This window comes from Xyrauchen texanus, chromosome 41, assembly GCF_025860055.1.
Source record: "Xyrauchen texanus isolate HMW12.3.18 chromosome 41, RBS_HiC_50CHRs, whole genome shotgun sequence".
Lineage (NCBI taxonomy): Eukaryota > Metazoa > Chordata > Actinopteri > Cypriniformes > Catostomidae > Xyrauchen > Xyrauchen texanus.
In genome coordinates, this window is record NC_068316.1 from 8,643,683 (window position 1) to 8,667,230 (window position 23,548).

The window sequence follows — 23,548 nt, forward strand, 5'->3', positions numbered from 1 at the left end:
CTGTGTTCTGAAGTGCATATCAAAAGCGACCTTTTTTCACTGCCCAGGGACGAGCATGTGAAGAATCAGTAGCTAGAGTTTATATTTACAAATATACCACACAAGTATAGCCCGAACCTTGTGCTGTGTTCGCGTCATTTAATGACGATTGCTTTACGAACATGAATGCTTTCAAGGGTGGATTCGCGAGCCGGTTGATACTGAAGGAAGGTTCAGTACCAAGTTTATTTGGATCAGCTTCCTCTTCCAAATCACAACCTGTAAGTATTATTAATAGTTGTTGCTTTTATGTGTTTTTTAGCATGCTTTATAAGTATTTGTGTGTGTTGTGTAAAATACGCTCAGCGCAGCGCAGCTTCTCTCCAGTGTCAATTTTTTTTAAATATGTGAAATGTTTGTCGATGTTATTGGAGTTGTCATAAATAGAGCAATAACTTGTAGTAATGCAGTGCTTTACCAATATGTTTATGCTTTGGGCTAATGCAAACAATAACTGATTGGGTGTTTACCACCGAACTTTGGGCTATGATCGCTAACATAAATCAACTCAAATTCCTTCTCTGACTTTGATTTTTTTACTACAAAGCGGTGATGGGCGTTCCATTTCTGACAATCTCTGCACAGAGTACACCAATCACAACTGACTGGGTCATCTGACCAATCACCGCAGATTAGCGTCACGCAAAGGAGGGGTTTGGAAAAATTAGTCGTTGAACGAATCATTTGGGAGTCGGTGAGCAAATCAGGTAAACATAAATGCATATTATAATACAACAAAAGTGTTTTTTGTCATTGCATGCATGTAAAACTGTTGTTGGGGACTCCCAAAACAATATTAGGAACATTTTAAATGCCATAATAGGTGCCCTTTAAAATGTGTACCTGACATTTACATTTATGCATTTGGCAGATGCTTTTATCCAAAGCGACTTACAGTGCACTTATTACAGGGACAATCCCCCCGGAGCAACCTGGAGTTAAGGGCCTTGCTCAAGGGCCCAACAGTGGCATCTTGGTGGTGCTGGGGCTTGAACCCCCGACCTTCTGGTCAGTAACCCTGAGCCTCAACCACTGAGCCACCACTGATATGAAATGATATGAATAGAATAGGCTATATGGAATTTGTACATTAAAAAAATCTAAAATGTGGTTAAATAGTGAAAAACAAAATTTTAAATAAAATATACATTTTTAAAAAATACACTGGCGGCCAAACGTTTGGATTCATAACACTCTTTGCTAATGATCTGCTGTCCAATGTCTGTGTTTCTTTGCTCACTCTAACCATTTCTTTTTGTTTTTCTAATTCAAATATTGCTTTTTCTTTGCAATTCTTCCCATAAGGCCTGCACCCCTGAGTCTTCTCTTTACTGTTGTACATGAAACTATTGTTGAGTGGGTAGAATTCAATGAAGCTGTCAGCTGAGGACATGTGAGGTGTCTATTTCTCAAACTAGAGACTCTGATGCACTTATCATCTTGTTTAGTTGTACATCTGGTCTTCCACATCTCTTTCTGTGCTTGTTAGAGCCAATTGTCCTTTGTCTTTGAAGACTGTACACCTTTGCATGAAAAGTGTAAATGGGGCTGGAAATGGGGCCTGTCTAGGTTTTATCAAACATTTTTCAACTAGTGATGGTGCTGTTTTTTTACATCAGTAATGTACTAATGAATAATGAACTACTCTCCTGCCTGTCAATTTGTACAGCTCTGCTTCGGATAACAAGACATCATAAGCAATAAAACTGACGGCGAAAATGGTGGTGTTCAGCCTTATAGCCAGTCAGACACGGATGTGGGGGAGACTCCGTCAGATGTAACAACTTTGAGAATGAACTAGGACATTTCCAAATGGTTATTTGATTAATGTGTTTATTTGTTGTAGAGTTTTTTCAGCAGTTTAGTAACGATGGATGAGCAACACACACACACACACAACTACTGTTGCAATGTTTGCTATGCACTATAATGAAACAACACATGTCAGTCGGCAGTGTCCGTCAACAGTCGTGGGCAGGGCCTGTACAAAGTGACTTCACTTTGTACAGAATATGCGAAAGGCTTGTTCTGAGACAGAGCTTATAATTAATGGGGATTTAAAAAAAGGAATGGGGGGATTTTTATCATTATAGGGTGGTTGTGTACACACACTGTCAACACACATTTATGTTCAAACACCATGTAAAAGTGAATTTTGCATAATAGGTCCCCTTTAAGTAGCATTTAAAATTCGTCATCGCACGTTCATGTTAAGCGCAGTTTTGGGAAACGCGCGTAAAAAATAATGAACGTTCATAAAATCGCTGATAGAAAACTCTCTTAACCACTAAGATCAATCGTTATTGGAAAACGAGCCCTCTGTTAAATTAGTGCATTCCATTTTAAACTAAAGTGCATAAAATAATGATAAAAAATAATACAAATATAAAGCTTTAGCCAATTTATTTTCTCAAAGGTTAAGTAAAAAATAAAACGTGAAAACCATTATTATTTTCATGGATTCTTTACACACACAAGCACACACAGGAGATCTCAATCAAGTTCACATAGTAACATGTTTGTTAGATTTTTATATCTACTCCTCCTTGTTTCTAATACCCACACATTAATGTACACTCTAAGAAATAAATCCGTAAAATAACAGAAAAAGTACTGGCAGCTCATTACCCGGACTATGTACCGTAAATAAGTTACAGTTCAGTAAAAAAAACAAACAATGTATTTTCTGTTTTTTAATGGTACACCTACACTATAAAAACTGCAAATATTAAATAAATCCATAAAATAACAGAAACTATACTGGCATCCCATTGACATTGACATCTCATTGGTCAACAGGAGGATTCGAAAGTACACAATTGTTGGATATTTTAGGCATAGAACTAAGACATAACAGAGCCTATAAAGGAGGGTTATGTGAGTAAACCCTTGTAATGGTAAGAAATCTGTGAGTCCCTTTAAAAAGGGATCCAGAGAGAACAGCTGCTGTTGTGTTGTTGTATAAATGTCAGGGTCCTGCTCATGGGCATGCTGTCTGCTCTAATGTTTGTGTTCTTGAGTGTATGTTTGTCATATGAAAACAGAACACTGTCAATGCAGAATCCACTCACTGAAGCCAGAGGGATCAATTTCAAAACCCATTGAATCACTATTGATCTATATAGCTGACAGCAACCAGAGGACAGCTGATATTTTGGTTTATGGTGACTTTGTCCACTGATACTTTGTATCTTCCTTCATCTGTGAACCATGTAAACAATGATGGTATAGCTTAATCAATGAAAGAATATGCAACATTTCCCAATGTTTAAGAGTAGACATGCATATCCTTTCCCACAACTATGATTAATGGGGTGCTTGGCAGCTCTGATAAGGCATGCTGTGAGAGGTGAAGACAGAATGGGCAGATGGTAAATAAACTCTTAAAATAGGGATTGCTAGGTGCTGTGCATATAAGGATTCTACAAAGAAGTCACTATACCCAGCTGCATAGACCTATTTTTTGGGTGGAATCAGAACCTAATAAATTAGTGAAATGTTGTTTTGTTGTGAAATTTCCCAGTAATGCATATGACTCTTTATTGACAATTGTAAAATCAGTGCATCTCTACTTTAACAACCTACTAAACCAAAACAAATGAGGCCATTTATGCTCTGTGCTTACTTCTTTGTTTAGTAGCTTCAGCTTTGGCTCCACTCCAAGGTACTCCATAAGGCCCTGGAGGAGTTTTAATGGGTCTGTTGTCACTCCTGTGATTCCCTTGCTCACAAGAAACTCTGTGATGGTCTTGCCCTTCTCCACAATGTGGTTCAGCAATTTAGTTTGGACAGGAAATGCCATCTGTTTTTCTGTGTGATTGAGAAAATGGGTGGTTTAAAGAGGTAAGGCCATTCTTCCTTGACTTTCATTACATTGCCTTCGTTATTCAGAGTGATGCGCTGGGCGTAGTATGTTTCAGACATTAATCTTTTAATGTCACTCTTAGGTAGAAGGTTCCCTTTAGAGGAATCTTGCAGCATTTTTTTCCCTCATGGTTGCCAAAGTCATTTAGTGACTCAGGTTGCCACTGACTACAACCATAACGGTCAGATAATCTGCATTTTTTCTTTAGCCTCTTTCCTAGGTGAGATTAGCATAATATAAAAAGTAATTATGTTTTGGTCCAAGCTTTTAAGTGGGAAGAGGCGATGCCTTGTTGGCAACCTGTGATTCTGACAGTGCGGGAGCACACACAAGCTCAACCACCTGCATAAGTAGCAGTATGAGTTGCAAACTTCATCCTTAGGATCTCTGACCCTGTCATGTAACAGTAGTAATCGAAGTAGCCACCAGTTTTGGGCAGCATGCCTGCCAATTTTTATCCCATTATACCATAGCCTTGTTCTGACTCTCTCCTGTAAAAGTCACAATTCTGGTGTTAAGGACATTATAACAGAACCAATTCCTAGTTTTTACAAGGAACTGCAAGTACATTGCCAAATCATAGTCAACTATACCCTGAGGGTGGGAGTCCTGGTACACAAACATGAAAATTTGTGAGTTTGTTCAAACACTGTTTGACTTGATTCCTTTTTGCATTTGCATATCTGGGTTATTTTCCAACTCCAGCAATGATTTATTGTAACTTGCTGGTGTTCTCTCAGTGGCTGTAGAAAGTGGATTTCTTTGAAAATCTTCTTTTCTAATATGACAGTACCTTCAAAAATGTTCTGCACAGCTGAAATTTTCAGTAAATCCTCCAAGATAGTGGGACCCAAGATTGTCTTCAATGACACAGGCAATACTACCTCTAAAGGTTTTCCCTTCAATGTCTGTTGACTCCAGGTCACACAAGTCTGACATCAAAATATCAAAAACTCTCTCAGGTCCAAGCGGCTTACAGTCCTTCTCCATCAAAGTAGTACAAGCTGTATTGTGTCAGTGGATCGGTTGTGTACATAGACATTACCTAAAATGTAGTACACAGCAAGAAATTTGTGTTTTTGCCTGGCGGACCCCAGAGGGTTAGCAACTTCAAAAGCATCTTGAAACAACATGATCTGCAGAGCATGCAGATCAGACACAAACAATTAATTGGATTTGGAGACACACCCATCTCCAATATCACATAGAATGCTCTTGTCAGCATGAATAGGATTTAGAATTTGATGCTGTACACTTTAGTTTCTCAAGATAGATTTGAAGTTTTCTAAAATGGGAACATAATGCCTTTGTCATCGTGGCCTAAAGTTATTTGTACTGGTTCAACCAAGCTGAATTCTTTCATTGAATACTGAAGTACTTTGTGGTTTGTGGTTAAGGTGCCACTACTTGCATAATGTGCCCTGGATAGGGCTTTGCTCATATCCCTAGATTTTGTAAAGCCTCATCAGGCACACCATATTCCTGGAGACTCTTGAAAACAAACACATAGTAAACTCATGCTCTATGTCCTGTAGTACTCTCATTTAACATGCAATCACTGAGACTGTAGATGCAGGGACAAGATACTTTGCTTGTAAGCTCAAAATAAAAAGAGCCTTGTTTTCAGTGTATTTATTTTGGGCTGATCCTAGGTCAGAGTGTCTATCTTGCTGCACTGTTTGGACCTCACTATCAGTGTCTGACCCATTATCAGAATCAGCAGGTGCATACTCTGTTGTCTCACTAATATGACTTTGAGCAATATTTGTAACATCACACTGCTTGTGATACCTTGATAAATGAGATGTAAAAGAGGATTAGACTTTGAAAGTCTTTGCACATCCATTATTAGGACATGTCACTTCAAGATCCTCTTGCAAATGACACTTAAGGTGAGCTATAAGACCTTTTATATTTCAACACTCCCAAGAACACTTCAACAGCACAGATATGTTACAATTAAAAGACTGCTTCCTTTCCTCATGGTGAATTCTGGACAAGTGCACATTAAAAGAATTGTAAGAGGAAAATCTTCCAGTCTGGAAACCCACAAGGAAATATTGCATGGCTAATGTTTCTATGGATCCTGCAATGCTTTACACAGTCACAAACTGAGGGACTTCTAAACTCACAGATACCACAATTAAATATCATAGTAAGAGCAAGCAAGCACAAAATAGAATAATAAATTATATCTGATATGTAAAGGCAAGCAAGACTGGATGGCTCCTGTGTGTGTGTGTGTGTGTGTGTGTGTGTGTGTGTGTGTGTGTGTGTGTGTGTGTGTGTGTGTGTGTGTGTGTGTGTGTGTGTGTGTGTGTGTGTGTGTGATCTGTGGCATCCAGAAGTTGGTACTGGTATGATTAATCTGAAATAGACAAGTACAGTAATTTTAGTCTAACAAATATTATAAAATATCTCCAATAGAACCTATTTTCCTATCTACTGACTTTAGCTCATTTTCATTGGTGGAATGTAACTAAGAACATTTATTCAAGTACTGTACTTAAGGACAAATTCAATCTACTTGTAATTTACTAATACTATAATCAAAAATCTTGCTCTCTTTCTCCTTGTCCTCCTTATCTCCTGCTCACAAATTCGCTGCCTTCTGCCTCACATCACCTTGCGCTCATTTCACACATGCTCCGTATGCAGAACGTATTTTTTTCAGTGCCCATGTTAATGGGTTAGAGCATTCACACTGCACACGGATACAGCACTGCAATCCGTTCCAGGAGTGGTGCAGATAGAGCAGTGCAGCAATCATTTCCGCACAAGTCTATTTTTCAGTTAAAATGAAACTTTAGAAGTGAGACTCTCCTTGACCTATGCAAATAGGCAATGCGTTGGGTGGATGAGGGACAGCCTCAAAGAAATAGGCCTGGTAGAGTAGCCTCTCACTCTTTTGAAACTCAGGCTATTGCTACCTGTCCCCAAGTTCAGGTGCTGTGATGAACCATCGGGGCCAGAAGAAAACTCCCTCCCAGAAGGTTTGCTGTATACATGTATTTCTTGTTATTCTTCTAAAAGCTTAAATTGGTTGTCATGATGAATATTATTATAGTATTTAAAAAAAAAATAATAGTTTTGAGTCACTCAAGCTTTTGTTTTAAAACTAGAAATTGTAAATGTTAACATTTAGTTCATAAAATACAAATGAACAAAGATCAATGTTTTATCCATTAACATTAACAGAGATTAATAAATGCTGTTTAATCATGTTTTATTTGTTAATTCATGAAACCTACTGCATTAACTAAAGTTAACACATGTGTTGAAAAGGCTACAATTAAGTGTTTTAGATCGTAGTCAAATTAAAATCGATGTAAAAACAGTACATTTTAAATCTAAAAAGTAATCAAATATAGATGATAATAGAAGATGGCACTAGTCTACTAACACCACATCGCATGCAGATTGAAATACCTTGATACACATTACAACATCGTACAATGTTATTAAATATAAAAATAATATACACCTTGTGGTGTTGATATGAAAAATAAAAATGTGGTCTATAAAAAACAGATTGTGGGTATGAATTAGCAGTTCTCTTTTCCCTTGTGTATCCCCTGCCATTTTCCATACCTTTCTTTTTTTAATATTCATAAGGTACATAAGGAACTCATCAGTACTCCTCATTATTATGCACATATCCAAAAAGGAATTTATGATATCTGAAATGACAATTTTAGCTAGTAAAAATTACATTTTAAGAGGCAGAAATTCATTTTTAACATGTAAGAATTCAGTTACAGATGTGAAGATTGTTACTAGTTGAAATTCCATTTTTTATATACATTTTCACGAATGATGACATCATTGCTGATATCAAGAGTTCATGCTTTTACTAGTGGAAATTAATTTATTGATATCAGCAATTGGCATTTACACTAGTAGAAAAGACATACTTGATATCAAGAATTAGAATTCTAACTAGTGAAAATTGAATGTTGATATCAAAGATTTATATCTTGCATGACATTTAAAGTTAAAAAGGCACCAAAACTATAACTATCCCATTTGATACTAGTACATTTTCAATAGATACTAGTAGTCATTAATTTGATAATAGTACTTATTGAAGAGATACTACTACTTATTCTGAATGTTACTAGTAAGGTTTTTAATTCTTCTCTACAGACACCATTGTGACTAGTCATTGCATTTGACAGGTAAAAAACACTTGTTGCTAGTAAGATACAAATTGTTAATAGTAACAATAGGAAAATACACTAGTGTTTAATAAATAAGTACTAGTATCTAATAAATAAGCACTAGTATTTGGCAAGCCAAATTCACTTTTATTCATTTGCAGGATATGAATTGTTGGTATCAATAATTACATTTTCACTAGTTAGAATTCTAATTCTTGATATCAAGAATGTTCTATCGGGAAGACACGCAGGCTTGAGTGAAGTTTAAGATGCCATTTATTTGATAGATGTAAAATGGGAGGTGATGTCACTCTCTTTGGCGTAGGCCCCGTCCGGCAGTCCGAGGGAGTTGTACCCGGAACCGTCATGTCCTGCCGGAGATAGGAGGCAGGGGCGAGGAGCCTACCCCAGTGCGGGACGGGGCTCAACTGGTGGTGGTGGGGTGGTGGAGGTTGCAGTGTTAGCACACCGAACCAGCAATGTGATAGATTGTGAGCGGACTTATAAAGCAATGGCTTACATGCGATTGGCTAGGAATTATCCAGCTAATGATGTGATGACGTACAGCTGCTAGTCTTCCCGCTAGAACTACACTGCTCTTCCATTTATTTTCACTAGTGGAAATGCAAATGCTGATATCAATAATTACATTACCACTATTTTTTATATCTATAATTGAATTATCACTAGTAATTTTCACACAGATATTTTAATCACTCCTATTTCCAATCAAGTCCAATTTCACATATCAAATTTTTTTTAATGAATAAGCACTAGTATCTAATAAATAAGTACTAGTATCTATTGAATAAGTACTAGTATCTATTGAATAAGTACTAGTATCTAATGAATAAGTACTAGCATCTATTGAATAAGTAATAGTATCTATTGAATAAGTACTACCTAATGAATTAATATCTAATGGAATAGTTACTAGTCATTAAAAGAATAAGTACTAGTAACACAAAAAATACTAGTCAATTTTAAGGATTAATGACAAAAGTGCTGCCATTAATAAACTGCTTTTGTGAGGAAAAAGCTCATCAAACTTAAGGAATTCACCGCCTGTCTGCTAACCTTGATCATGTTTTACACCAAAAAATAATTTAAAATTGAACTATGTGTGGAGTTTATAACGATGAAATTGCTGTTTATAAGAGAAGACGCTTACAATTTTGCGACAGGTAGATGTCAGTTTACGTCCTACAAAGGCTGTCTCGTTTAACGAGGCTTGAGGAGGACACTCGGTATACTGCAGCCTTGAAAGGACGCGTCCTACCTAGCACGCAGCTTTCGAAACGAGCCTTACTGTCGTAGCACACAATAGACCGATACCCTCTTTCTTGTGATTTCCGCGGAGGTTGTTATCTGAATAAATAAAATAATCTCTGATTACTTCCCATAGAGAAGAGTACCTACAAATGTGAAACCACACAGAATTACGACTGTAGAGAGCAATGACAACCAAATCCCGAATATTTAATGCATTTTAGAAATACCGGTCAAAAGAGGATGTCCAGAAAAAGAGAGGACACATAGTCACCCTTTGTGTAAATTGTCATAAAGTCTTATACACATTGCTTTACAAAATACACAACGGTATAGCTTCCACTATCAAACACACCGTCATTTATCAGCTTGTTCCTGTTACTTCTCAGAACTCAGTTGCTGTTCAAGATCAGTTGAGCTTTTCTGCCATCTGCTGGTGGCTTGGTCTCACTACAGCTAGTTTACAGCATATCAGTTCCAGTCTGTATCGGAGAATAGGGCAGAATATGACTTACCACTTTCATTGTACAGTACATTGTTTTAATTATACAAAAACAACAAAGAATATATTTTTTTCAGTGTAGATGAGATACAGATAAGTCAAACGATATTTTAAAGACTATTCTTACCTGGCAGAGACTCTTAACATGACCTACACTGTTCAGCCACAACATTAAAACCACCTGTCTAATATTGTGTAGGTCCCCCTTGTGCCGCCAAAACATATTATTCTCACCACAATTGTACAGAGTGGTTATCTGAGTTACCGTCTGCTTTAACAGTTCAAACCAGTCTGGCCATTTTCTGTTGACCTGTCTCATCAATAAGGCATTTCCATCTGCAGAACTGCCGCTCACTGGATGTTTTTTGTTTTTAGCACCATTCAAAGTAAATTCTAGAAACTGTTTCCATCATTGGTGTATTCCATCATTATTTTCTGTTTTGAAATGCAAGAGAATGCCCTTTGATTTTGCATACAAGCTAAACTGCAACAAAAACATGAAATATACGAATACACTGAACTCATGGTCGAAAACTGATTAGATATTAACATCTAATAATTAAACATATTGCATGTTTATCATTTTATCTATTAAAGCGTAATGGACTGTGTCTCAATTCTTATACCAGGAGCTCATGTGATCAGCAATGGAGAAGATCTGATAGCCGGCCAGATGATTTCACACAGGAGGAATGCTCAGCTCATATAAGGCTTTGGGAATGTTTTTGTAGCCATGCCAGAGATTCACTTCCCTCTTCAAACCTTTGATCCAGCCATTACATGGGCAGAAATGCTGGCCTTCCTCTTTCAAATCCTACCACAGACATATTGTGACATCAGTTAAGCCAATTCACTAAACCCAGCACAGGTGGGAGACCATTTGGATATTTCCTTAAAAGAAACAACAGGTATACAAAATATTTAACCATACAAAATAGTTTAGTTATTTGGTATATATTATAATACCATTTGTGTGTGCTAAGGAAAGCATCACTGTTTCTATTGCATATAATTAGATTTATGAGTTTGTGCTACAGACATAAATAATACCTTAAATCACATGGCTTAGTGAGGAGAGGTGTGCTATTACTTTTCTAAGCGATCAGACTAACAATTTTCACCACGGCATATGATAAAACAGGCACACACAAAAAATTCCATAGATTTATACTGAAGGAGGGGGCAGCCCTATTCTGACCGTCTCACTGCAGGGTTTTCTGGCTGCCATGGCAACAGAAGAAGTACCTAAAGCAAAATCTGGGCTGCAGCTGACAGTTGAATCTTTGAATGTAGGATTTTCATCAACATAAAACCTCTGGAACATTATAAGGAAAAGGTTTCAAACTCTTATCTGTACATGTGCCATTGTGTGGCAGTGATTTATTTTTGACACAGGCTTGAGTGTGATTCATATGTTCCTGTGTCTTTTTTCAGAATTCTCAAATATTTTGTTAACACAATCACATGTCTCTTTATCACCCGTTGTCTTTACACAACAGATGAACTAGATAAATGTGAACATAACTGCTCTGAGATATACATAAAAAATACAGAAACTCTTACATGCCTAGTAAATTATTGTTTTATATGGATAGTTCACCCCAAAATGAAAATTATTTTTATCATTTACTCACATTCATGTTGTACCAAACCTGTATGACTTACCTGTTCTTTCTTCCATGGAGCATATACAGTAAGGACTTCCTGTTCCTGTTGCTGATGGCATACTGTACGAGTGTTTGTAGCCTGCTTAGCATTGCTTATTCTTATTCTCATACGTTCATCTTTTTATCCTTTGTCATTTTACGTGTTTCGGGTTTGTTTCATCTGTGTGAATTTTACCTGTTGCTGCTGGCGCATAGCTCGAGTCTGTGTTTGTAGCCTGCTAGATACGATGCTAGCATCGCTTATATATCTATTTTCAGCCTTTAATCCTTAACATTTGCCATTTTGAGCATGCATCGGATTTTCGGTTTGCATTATTCTCTTATCGCGAGTCTACTATCGCGAGTCTACTGCATGCTTTTTTTCTACGTGCCTCCGCTTTCTATTTTTACTGTGATTAAACTGCATGCATTTTACAGCACGCACCTGTTTTTCTTCTCTGTGTTACACAGATTACTGCATCAATCTCAAAACACCGCTTATCAAGAACAACCAACAACAACAAACAACTGCGGTAAGTCTTGGCATCCGCTCATGTTATTTTTTCCTGGATTGCATCTCACAAGTTTACAATAGCTTCTTCCGTCAACAGTGAGGGATTCACATGTGATATATGTAAGGAATTAGTCAGGCTTACGGAGAAGGTTAATGAGTTAGAGACTTGCATCCGAACGCTAGTGGAGGTTAGTGAGAAAGAGAAGCCAGTAGATACTGTTTCGGATGTGGGCAGTACAGAAAGTAACACACACACTTTGGTTCCAGCTGTAGTGCCCCTGCAGCAGGGCATTTGGGTGATGTCTCGGCAGCATACTCACTCAGCGAAGCGACACCACTCTTCCATTCCTGTCAGGGTTTCCACTCGATTCTCCCCACTCAGGGATGCACCTACTGAGAATCATGTTGAAAGAGCCCTTGTTATTGGTGATTCTATTTTTAGGAACATGGAAATAGAGGCTCCAGCCACTATTGTTAAATGCAGTTCGGGTGCCAGAACATCTGACATCAAATCAAATCTGCAAGTGCTGGCTAATTCTAAACATTGATTTTCTAAAATAGTTATTCATGTTGGCACAAATGATGTCTGGCTTTGTCAGTCAGATAAGATAATGTTAGAGGTGTGTGAATTTGTAAAAATTATGTCAGACACTGTAATATTCTTTGGTCCCCTCCCTGCTCATCATAGTGACAAGGTTTATAGTAGATTAGTGTCACTGAATGGCTGTATATCTTAGTGGTGTCTGAAGAATAAAATAGGATATATAGACAATTGGAAGAGCTTTTGGGGTAGACCTGACCTGCTAAAGAGAGACAGACTCTGTCAAGGGAAGGTGCTGCTCTCCTCTCTAGTAATTTGGCTCATAGTCTTAATGATAGTGTTTGACTAACTGGGGCCCAGGTCAGGAAGCAGACAAACTGCTCAATCTGCACGTCTGCTAGCTGCCTTGAGACGTAACACAGGTCTCATAAATTACAACACATAGAGACTGTATTACCTAGATATCTCATAGAGACTGTGTCTGTTCCCCGAACTACTAAACACAATACCATCACTAAATCATTTAGAATAAATTGTATCATGGTCAAACTTGAATAAAACAAACAAATTAAAGATAAAGAAACATTAGATCTCTTTCTACCAAAGCACTAATTGTAAATTAAATGATTACAGATCATAGTTTGGATGTGCTCTGTTTTACTGAAACCGGATTAATATATTAGTCTCAATGAATCTACTCCCCCAGGTTATTGTTATAAACATGAGCCTCGACTGAAGGGTCAAGAGGAGGTTTTTCTACAATTTACAGTGAAGTTTTTGGTGTTACTCAGAGGACAGGATATAAATGTAAGTCTTTTTAACTAATACTACTTAATGTGTATTTAAGTATTATCATTTACAAATGATTTTCCATCTGATCGCGGCTGCATTTCACTTCTAGTGCTTTTAGATCTTAGTGCTGCATTCGACACGATAGATCAAGACATTCTCTTAAATAGGCTATGGAATTATGTTGGCATTTGTGGAGTTGCATTAGCATGGTTTAGGTCCTATTTAGCAGACCCCTACCACATTGTCTATGTAAATGAGGAATTGTCAAACCAAACAAAAGTAAAGTATGGAGTGCCACAGGGATCAGTTTTAGGGCCTCTGCTTTTCTCCTTGTATAAGCTTTCCCTGGCAGATATTATCAGGATTCAAGGAGATCAAGTTTCCACTGCTATACCTATGATACCTAAATTTATATTTCTTCAAAACCTGATGAGATTTCACAATTCTCCAAATTAGCCGAGTGTATCAATGAAATAAAAGATTGGATGGCCAGAAATGGTTCTAATTATTGGACCAAAAACCTCTAAAAATAAGCAGCTAAAATATAATTTGACTCTCAATGGATGTACTGTTACATCATCTTCAACAGCGAAGAACTTAGGTGTTATATTTGATACCAATCTGTCCTTTGAAAATCAAATTACCAATGTTTGTAGAACAGCATTATTCCACCTAAAGAAATATTGTTAAATTACGACACATGCTCTTTGTTGCTGATGCCGAATAACTAATTAATGCACTCATGACCTCAAGACTAGATTATTGTAATGCATTACTGGGAGGATGTCCAGCAAGATCAATAAATAAATTTCAATTGGTTCAAAATGCAGCAGCCAGAGTGCCAATGAGAACCAAGAAATGTGATCATATTAGCCCCATTTTATCATCATTACATTGGCTACCTGTTAAATTTCGTATAATTTTACAATTATGTTAACTACGTACGAAGCTTTGAATGGTTTAGCTCCGCAGTACTTAAGTGATCTTCTACCACGCTATATTCCATCAAGTTCATTACGATCATAAAATTCTGACCTGTTAATAGTTCCAAGAATATCATAATCCACAAAAGGAGGTAGATCCTTTTCATATTTGGCTCCTAAACTATGGAATAGTCTCTCTAACACTGTTCGAGATGCAGACACACTAACTCAGTTTAAGTCTAGACTAAAGACTCATCTATTTAGCCAGGCATACACCTAATGTATCCATCAACTCACAATTACAGTGATCATGATTTATAATTCTGCAATAAATTGAATGGCATCTATGATAATATTATTAGGGCCCAAGCCTTGAAAAGGCAAGGCCCTATTGTTTTCGTTAGGATGACTATGATTATTATTTTTTTTACGACTATTGGGGCACTTTTGGGGCTCTTAGCGTGCTCGAAAACTCTTGAAACTTTGCACACGGGTCAGAACCACGGCCATTAGGGCGGGCTGAAGCTGGTACCGAGGCGTGGCAGGGGGCTCGGCGGCGCCCCTGGAGCGAGGTCCGAAAACTTGGTCCATAAATCAAACACGCTTGCATGTAATAATATGAAACTTCGGTACACATATAGATCTCATCGTTTCATATATCCTTCATACTTTTACTTTTTACCTCAGCCCAACAGGAAATCGTCTATTTAGGGTTGTTTGGAAAAGGCATGCAATGGAATTTGAAATACTCCTCCTAGAGAATTCCACCAATCGCCACGAAACTTCGGTCAGCATGAAGTCAAGACATTGAGGATGAAAAATTGCCGGCAGATTTTTGATATCTCGAGCGGTTTGGCCGTGGCGAGGAAACTAAATGATGGCGCGAAAAGAGAAACAGGAAGTGTGTTATAACTTCTGCATACATTAATTGATCTCGATGAAACTTCAGCAGTTTGTTAGCTGTAAGAGCCCGATCGCATGGATGTGACTATTGTGAGTCAAAGTTATAGCGCCACCAACTGGCAGAAGGAAGTGTGTCACTTTCAAAATGCTTTGAAATCACCCTCTTATTTTTACCCGATTTACTTAAAACTTTTGGTATGTAATGTAAACACACGGCAGATGTAGACATGTGAAAGGATTATTGATATCTTGGATACTGTTGCAGCGGCAATGCTTCAAACTTCGAATATTCTTTTTGATGCTTTTTAGACTCTTAGCATACTTGAAATTGCATGAAACTCGACAGACACATCACATTTATTAGCCAGTAGACATGTGCAAAGTTTCAGAAACGGGCGTGGTGCAGGGGCTCAGTAAGCGCCACCTTTTGACAAAAGTGAGGGGGTTGGTTTTATACTTTAACCCACAGTCACAAAACTCAGTAATTATATTGTTCTCATCGAGCCGGACAACTTTCTAATTTACAGTCATTAGCTCAGACCAACAGAAAGTCAGATATTTTGGTTTGAATGTGGATTTTTGGAGAATTTTCTCTGCCTCTCCCACTGACCCTACGTCTCTCTGTGTCTGGGGGAGGGGCTGATTTGCTGATGAGTGAAATGCTTTTATTTTTGTTTTTCAAGGTTTTGGGGCCCTTAACGTGCTCAAAAACTCTTGAAACTTTGCACACGGGTCGGTACCAGCGGCCATCAGGGCGGGCCGAAGATGGTACCCGAGCGTGGCAGGGGGCTCGACAGCGCCCCTGGAATGGGATTCAAACACTTGTCCGTATATCAAACATGCTTGCATGTAATAATATGAAACTCGGTACACTTGTAGATCACATCTGGCCGAACAACTTTCGTGCTCTAAGTTTTACGCCAGCCCAACAGGAAGTCGGCTATTATGGGTTGTTTGGAAACACATGCTCTGGAATTATATATATTTCTCCTAGAGAATGAATCAATCGCCACCAAACTCGGTTGGCATGAAGTCAAGACATTGAGGATGCTACATTCGGACGGATTTTTGATATCTCGAACGGTTTGGCCGTGGCGAGGAAATTGATTTAGGACTAAAAAAGGACACATGAAGTGTGTTATAACTTAGTTAGTTCTATCTACAGTTACAAAACTCGGCGTGTATATTGTTCTCGTCGAGCTGAACAACTTTCTAATTTACAGTCATTAGCTCCGACCAACAGAAAGTCAGATATTGTGGTTTGAATGTGGATTTCTCTGAATTTTTCTCTCTCTGACAGACAGACCTGCGATTCTGTGTGTGTGTGTGTGTGTGTGGGGAGGGAGGGAGGGAGGGGGAGGGAGAGGGGTTTTCTGTTGGGTGAGATTTGCATTAAGATATTGTTTTTCAAGGTTTCCGGGACTTTTGGGGCCCTTAACGTGCTCAAAAACTCTTGAAACTTTGCACACGGGTCAGAACCCGCGGCCATCGGGGCGGGCTGAAGCTGGTACCCGGGCGTGGCAGGGGGCTCGACAGCGCCCCTTGAGCGGGGTCTGAAAACTTGGTCCATATATCAAACATGCTTGCATGTAATAATATGAAACTTGGAACACTTCTAGATCTCATCGGGCGAACAACTTTACGTGCTCTAAGTTTTACGCCAGCCCAACAGGAAGTCGGCTATTATAGGTTGTTTGGAAACACATGCTCTGGAATTATATATATTCCTCCTAGAGAATTAATCCAATACGCCACCAAACTCGGTCAGCATGAAGTCAAGACATTGAGGATGCTACATTGCGGATGGATTTTTGATATCTCCAACGTTTTGGCCGTGGCGAGAAATTAATTTATGAATAAAAAGGACAGCATAATAATGGGAGCATAAAAGCAATCCATACGACTCCATTGGTATAATTCATAATTCCCACAGTGTACTTGCTTGTTATATTAGCTACTACAAAATATATAAATACATTTACTATCTTAACTTTAATGATCTACTTAACATAATGATAAATAATCGTAAAATATGATATCAGTATGCTATGTATTGTGAATACACCCATGTTAAACATAAAAATGTACTTCCATTGCATATCATAGGAACACATAAGCGTAAATTATAATTACATTAATAAACCTGTACAAAGACCTCCAGATAAATACTGGCCTTCTGGATTAACACGTTTAAGTGCTGCAAAAGATATTGGCCTATGACATCCTATGACATTAAAAATTATTCTACATTTGAATTACCTCATAGATGTGACTATTGTGGTTCACGGTCATAGGCCCTGTCCCAAATGGCACACTTCATATGAATTTTCAGTCTTGTGTACTTATTTCATGTGTCCATTAACTCCATGAGACCGTAGGGTGTCTCATTTTTCATTTTAGGTATCAGAAGGGTGCTCACGCATACTTTGTGGTTGATATGTGCCCTCGATGCGCACTTTTGCAGAGCCCACACTGATGCAAGGTCTACAGCACACATCTTCTCGACAGTCAAAGAGAGGTTACGTTATTGCCCATCGTGCACAGCAACCCTAAAGGCACGGGGGTGGCGGTGCCACCGGCTTGGGCCCGCCATCGCTGCTTGCAGCTATATTTTTATTTGTTTCCCTGTCTCAACCACGGGACTCCTGTCCTGAGGTTACCAGAACATCTGGATACAGCTCCCTTCCTGCTTCGTGTTGGAGTCCACTGCTACGTGTTGCTGTGTGATAATGACTAATAGCACGGTGCCAGCCAAACATCACCTCAGTCTATTACAATGGACTTCAGATGATGAACTGATGCCAACCCCAACCATAAGACATGTGATACTTCATATGCCATTGCCTGAACCTTGGATTTTGGATAAACCTGACCAAATTACCGGCCAGGTTGAACTGCGATGCACTTCATTGATCTCTGCCTGCATCACCTCTGTCTAATGATGGACTACACTCTTGAAATGGAGTACATAGACTATCAATTAATTGCCAACAAAAGCCTTCATCAGCCAACTAACAAAGGACAATTGCATCTGTGTGAACTTCTGCAGTTAATCCAGGATGGACTTCAAAGACATTAGTCATTAATCTTAAAGTTCATACAAAATAATTGTTTAAACACTGACCCTTAACACTTATTTAGTTTAATCATTTTAAACCATGACTTGCACTATACATAAGTGATATTGGCATTATATTCATGATATTAGCCAAAGGGTAACTGGCCCCCACAGTGAGTCTGGTTTCTCCCAAGGTTATTTTTATCCATTAACCAACATCTTCTGGAGTTTTGTGTTCCTTGCCACAGACGCCTTCGGCTTGCTCACTGGGATTATAAATTATTATTTAATTACTTATTTTTAAACATAATACAAAATCATATTTTATCAAACTACACAATGATGACTCTAAGACATTATAGACATTACAGTTTTATCTTCTGTTAATGCCTGATCTTCTGTAAAGCTGCTTTGAAACGATGTGTGTTGTGAAAGGTGCTATACAAATAAAAATAACTTGACCTGACTTAAGGAGATGTTAGGCAGAATAACAGCCTCAGTTGCTATCCCCTTGCATTTTATGAAAAAATGCTATTAAAGTGACTGGTGACTTAAGACATACTGCCTAACATCTCCTTCTGTGTTTCACTAAATAAAGAAAGTCATACAGGTTTGAAACAACATGAGGGTGAGTAAATGATTTGTTTGGGTGAACTATCCATACAATATTGCAATGATGAAAAGCATTTTAAATGAGGCACAGCTATGTGGATTTACAGGTTGGATTTACCTTGCATGTCTCTATATTGATCTGATTTTCACTGTAACTTGTTGAGCTTGATTTATCGTCATCATCCGCTATTATTTTATTTTCATGCAGAGCTCCCAGTAAAGGTTAAATCTCTCTCCTCATTCAAATAATTTAGTCTCTTTCACACCCACACGCATGCTTTCACGGGAGCCTGCACTGCAATTTCACACACCAACACACTTTTAGACAAGATGCAACTGTAAGCAGATTTATCTCCCTGCAGACCAATTGTCATTGTATAGTTGGTTGTATATGTATGTGATCTTACACAATCAAGTCTAGCCAGTATACTGAGAAATCTTGGGAGGAAATATTTTAGCACTTTGCGGAACAAATATCTAAAATGATTCTTAAACAAATGAGTTGTTAGGTCCTTGTATGAAGGCAACAAACTCAGGACATCTTTGTATTGAAGTATGTTTCATATTAATCTGGATAATTGTTCCATGCATTCAATGAAGAACATCCTTTATAAAAATCTAGATTTCAGTTCAAATACATACATATACATATTGTCTGAAATAAAAAAAAATGCATTATATATATATATATATATACCGTGAGGCCTCACGGCCCGGCCAAACCCTCGTCCTTGTCACACTCCTCCCCCACCCGATTCAGGCCTGGGCATCCCCTGCCAGATGACAGCAGTAAGGACTCCACGACAACGCATCCTCCTCCCTTCCAGGTTTCAGCACCACTGTAACAGTATAAGGACAGGCAAGGAGGAGGCGGGAACCAGCTGAACAGTCAATGTAAAGATCAATCAGAAACTCAACATAAAACACAGACACACACACACACACACACACACACACACACACACACACAGAAAGCTATAAATAAATATATATAGACATCCATCTATTTATCCATCTATCCATCCGTCTGTCCATCCATCGACCCATTTATCAAAGGAGTAGACTGATCTCCCTATCTCTTCCTCTCTCTATTGCTTTACTGCAGGGTTGTGAAAGTGTGTGTCTGTCTGAAACAACAATCAATTATTGACCAGTGCTTCAAAGATGTCAACCTGACATTTAGATCCAACTGAATTAAATCATCAGCATCACATCTCAACTGCATCTGAAATACAGAACTGACAAAAAGATTTATAACAGGATTTTTTGTATCTCATGAGCTGAAATGGAGGTACATTTGAACATTCTCTTCTCTTCTCTTCTCTTCTCTTCTCTCCTCTCCTCTCCTCTCCTCTCCCCTCCCCTCCCCTCCCCTCCCTTCCCTTCCCTTCCCTTCCCTTCTCTTCTCTTCTCCTCTCCTCTCCTCTCTTCTCTTCTATTCTCTACTCTTCTCTTCTCTTCTCTTCTCTTCTCTTCTCTTCTCTTCTCTTCTCTTCTCTTCTATTCTATGACAGCCTTTGTGTAGGCAGCTTGGCTGAGTGTCAGTTGTCCCAGGCTGATGAGAGGCAAATCTGCCCTGGGTTTCTGTTCATTAGAGGGCCAGCGGGAATGTGGCAGCCTGCAACGATGTTGTACAAGGCATAGCCATCAGTAATGTCCCACATTGGTGTGTTCACCCTGCAAGCTGTCTCTGTATGTATGTGTATGTGCCTGTTAAGAATTTATGAAATCTACAAAGATGATTTATTTGAACTATAGTTATAGAACTATAGATATAGATAGTAATACTATACCAATCTTTGAAGAATCAAAGAGTACCGTGTAAATACCATGGTATTAGCATTTGAAAACATCCCTGTACCATGATACCTCCACAGTATTTTATGTAGGGGTGATATGAGGATAGAATCTAACTCACTAATAATACTTTCTATACACTTACTGCCTCTGTCAGTAATGAATCTATGGTATTTTATAGTATTATGGTGAAACCATAGTACTTTTCTGTCATAAAAGTAAACAGAAGAGATTACTTGCTCAACAGGGGGATTGATGGAGCCTAGAATCACCTAGCAACCACCAGAAGACCCTAGAAACCACATTTCAATGTGCTAAAAAACACCAAAACACCGTAGCAACAGATTTAGAATACTGTGTCTGAATTATAAGTTTAAGCAAGAATAAGCAATATCACATTCACAAGCATGCCGTTTATGAATATGTGAATCTTTCCGTACCACCATGCTATACTGTAAATCAACATTCAAATATTATCAAGTATTGATACCATACATTGGTACCACGACAGTACTTTTTTGGAAGTGAAATCGAAACTGTAACAGCAGATCTACTCTATCAATAAACAACCTCATAAGCCAATTTCTTTTAGGTTTACTTTATTCTGTGTTTTACAGTATGAGGAACAGGCACATAATATGGTTTGGAATCTCATGCAGAGTTTCCCCTGTGCTGTGTGGGTCTATCTTTAGCCCACTAGGACCAAATATCTTGGCATGGGTTCAGCCTGTTGCTATGGACACTTTTGTACAAGCTCCATGCTTCTGATTAGTTAAACCAAAGTGGAACCACACGCATTAACACACAGCAAAGAACAGATCTCACAAAATCCTGTGAACTTATTTGTCTATTTAGACATCAGGAATTAAGACTAATTCCTGAAATCCATGGGACGGGACAGGTGGTGCATCAATATGTTTTTAATCATGCAATATTATTTGGCTTTATTTCCCAATTGTGGCATAATTGCACACATATGAACAAGATTGTGGAACTTGATTAATCAAGACAATAATGAGAAATTAGATTCCTGCCAGAGGGCCAAATAATATAGCAATAATGAGCTCTGAGCTCATCAAGTTATTTACACAGTGAATGGTCATGGGAATGGAGTGGGCCACCCGGAGAATATAGTCAACACTCCCAGAACAACTATATTACTGTAAAGTAGATTTTTATTTTTCCCAAAATAATTTACCCATGTAAAACTCCCTTTGCTATTCCATTTCTAGGATGTTCAGACCACTATTCAGCCTCTATGATATTCTGGTCTCTAGATGTCTGGAGTCTTTCATCAATGTATGGTAAATCCATAGGATTTTTTTGCATGTTTTATTGTCTGCCTGGTGAAAATCAAATATATACTGTGTATAGTATATATAATATATTAATAATGGTATCAATAATGTTTAAAGAACAAATGGTGTTGGATGAGTTATTTACCTCAGGGTTAGGTTAGCTTTGGGTGAAAAACAAAGCAAAAATTCAGTCCTTTTTAACCAAAACTCTTCACTTCCACCCAGCTCTCCTATGCATGTTCATGTTCATGTGTCCTCGTGCGTTCACATGTTCTTCCAAGAACAGACATGTGTGTGATACAACCGGAAGTTCTCATGAGAACATGCAAACTTGCAAGCGTCATGCATTACTTTTTTCCTGCCTTTACAGTAATTCCTTTTTGGAGCTTGAAAGTTTTGTACCCCATTGACTTATATTGAATGTACAAAAATGTACCATTCACCATTCAAAATTTCTCTGTTCCGCAGAAGAAAGTCATACAAGTTTGAGACGACATGAGGGTGAGTAAATGATAAGAGATTATAATTTTAGCATGAACTATCCTTTGAATTATAAATCTCACCACTTTTTGTTTTTTTAGATTTATGCTTAAAAAAAGACAACAAAAATTTGCCAATGGAGAAAGAAATACTTAATTACATTTTCTGAAAGCAGGTCTTAATCATGGAATTTGCTTCTCAGGAAAATTGATCTTTTAAGTGTGATTAAATATTTTTAATGGAAAACAAAGCAAAAATACTGATTTTGAAAGTGAGTTTTTGGTTCGGGTAATTGATTAAATGGTGTGTCAACAATGATGGTTGCACATGTGAGAAACATCTAAGGGGAACAACAGCTGTTCTCTCTGTGTGTGTGTGTGTGTGTGTGTGTGTGTGTGTGTGTGTGTGTATGGGTTTTAGGTTACAAACTGGTAATTACAAGGGTATTATGCTGTAATTATGGTTTATGAGGACATGTCTAGTGTCCCCATAATTCAAATCGCTTAAAAAACATACTAAATTATGTTTTTTTGAATGTGTAAAAATGCAGAAAGTTTTTTGTGAGGGTTAGGTTTAGGGTTAAGTTTAAGGGATATAATCTATAGTTCGTACAGTATAAAAATCACTATGTTTATGGAGATTCCTCAAAAGGATAGCTGCACCAACATATGTTTGTGTGTGTGTGTGTGTGTGTACATGTTTAAACAACCCCACAAGGATAGTAAAACCTGAGATCACCCAGCCAGCGGTCCCCACGAGGGAAATGGCTCACATTGAAAATTTAAAAATGCAAAAAGGTTTCTGTGAGGGTTAGGTTTAGAGGTAGGGTTAGTGAATAGAAATTATTGTTAGCTCTGTATAAAATCCATAAAATCCATGGAAGTCTATGGAGAGTCCCCACAAAGATATAAAAACAAGTTTGTGTGTGTGTGTGTGTGTGTGTGTGTGTGTGTGTGTGTGTGTGTGTAGGCACATTGTGTGGCAGTTGTATGTGGGCTAACACATGGTAGGGCAGCCCAGCTCTGACAGACTGTAAGCGAGAGAGAGAGAGAGAGAGAGAGAGAGAGAGAGAGAGAGAGAGAGAGAGACGATAAAGGGGAGGGAGAGGGGGTGAGAGAGAGTGATAGCATTAGAGAAAGAGAAGAGGAG

General features: G+C 38.1%; 1 long non-coding RNA gene across 1 annotated transcript; it reads left to right on the forward strand.

The window, feature by feature from the left end:
- Nucleotides 1–4: 4 nt before the first annotated feature.
- On the forward strand, nucleotides 5–18,814 carry LOC127634031 (uncharacterized). The gene is made up of 5 exons (XR_007969309.1): nucleotides 5–260; nucleotides 587–746; nucleotides 11,953–12,014; nucleotides 13,243–13,343; nucleotides 17,810–18,814. It is a non-coding gene; the product is annotated as an uncharacterized LOC127634031 (long non-coding RNA).
- Nucleotides 18,815–23,548: the final 4,734 nt, after the last annotated feature.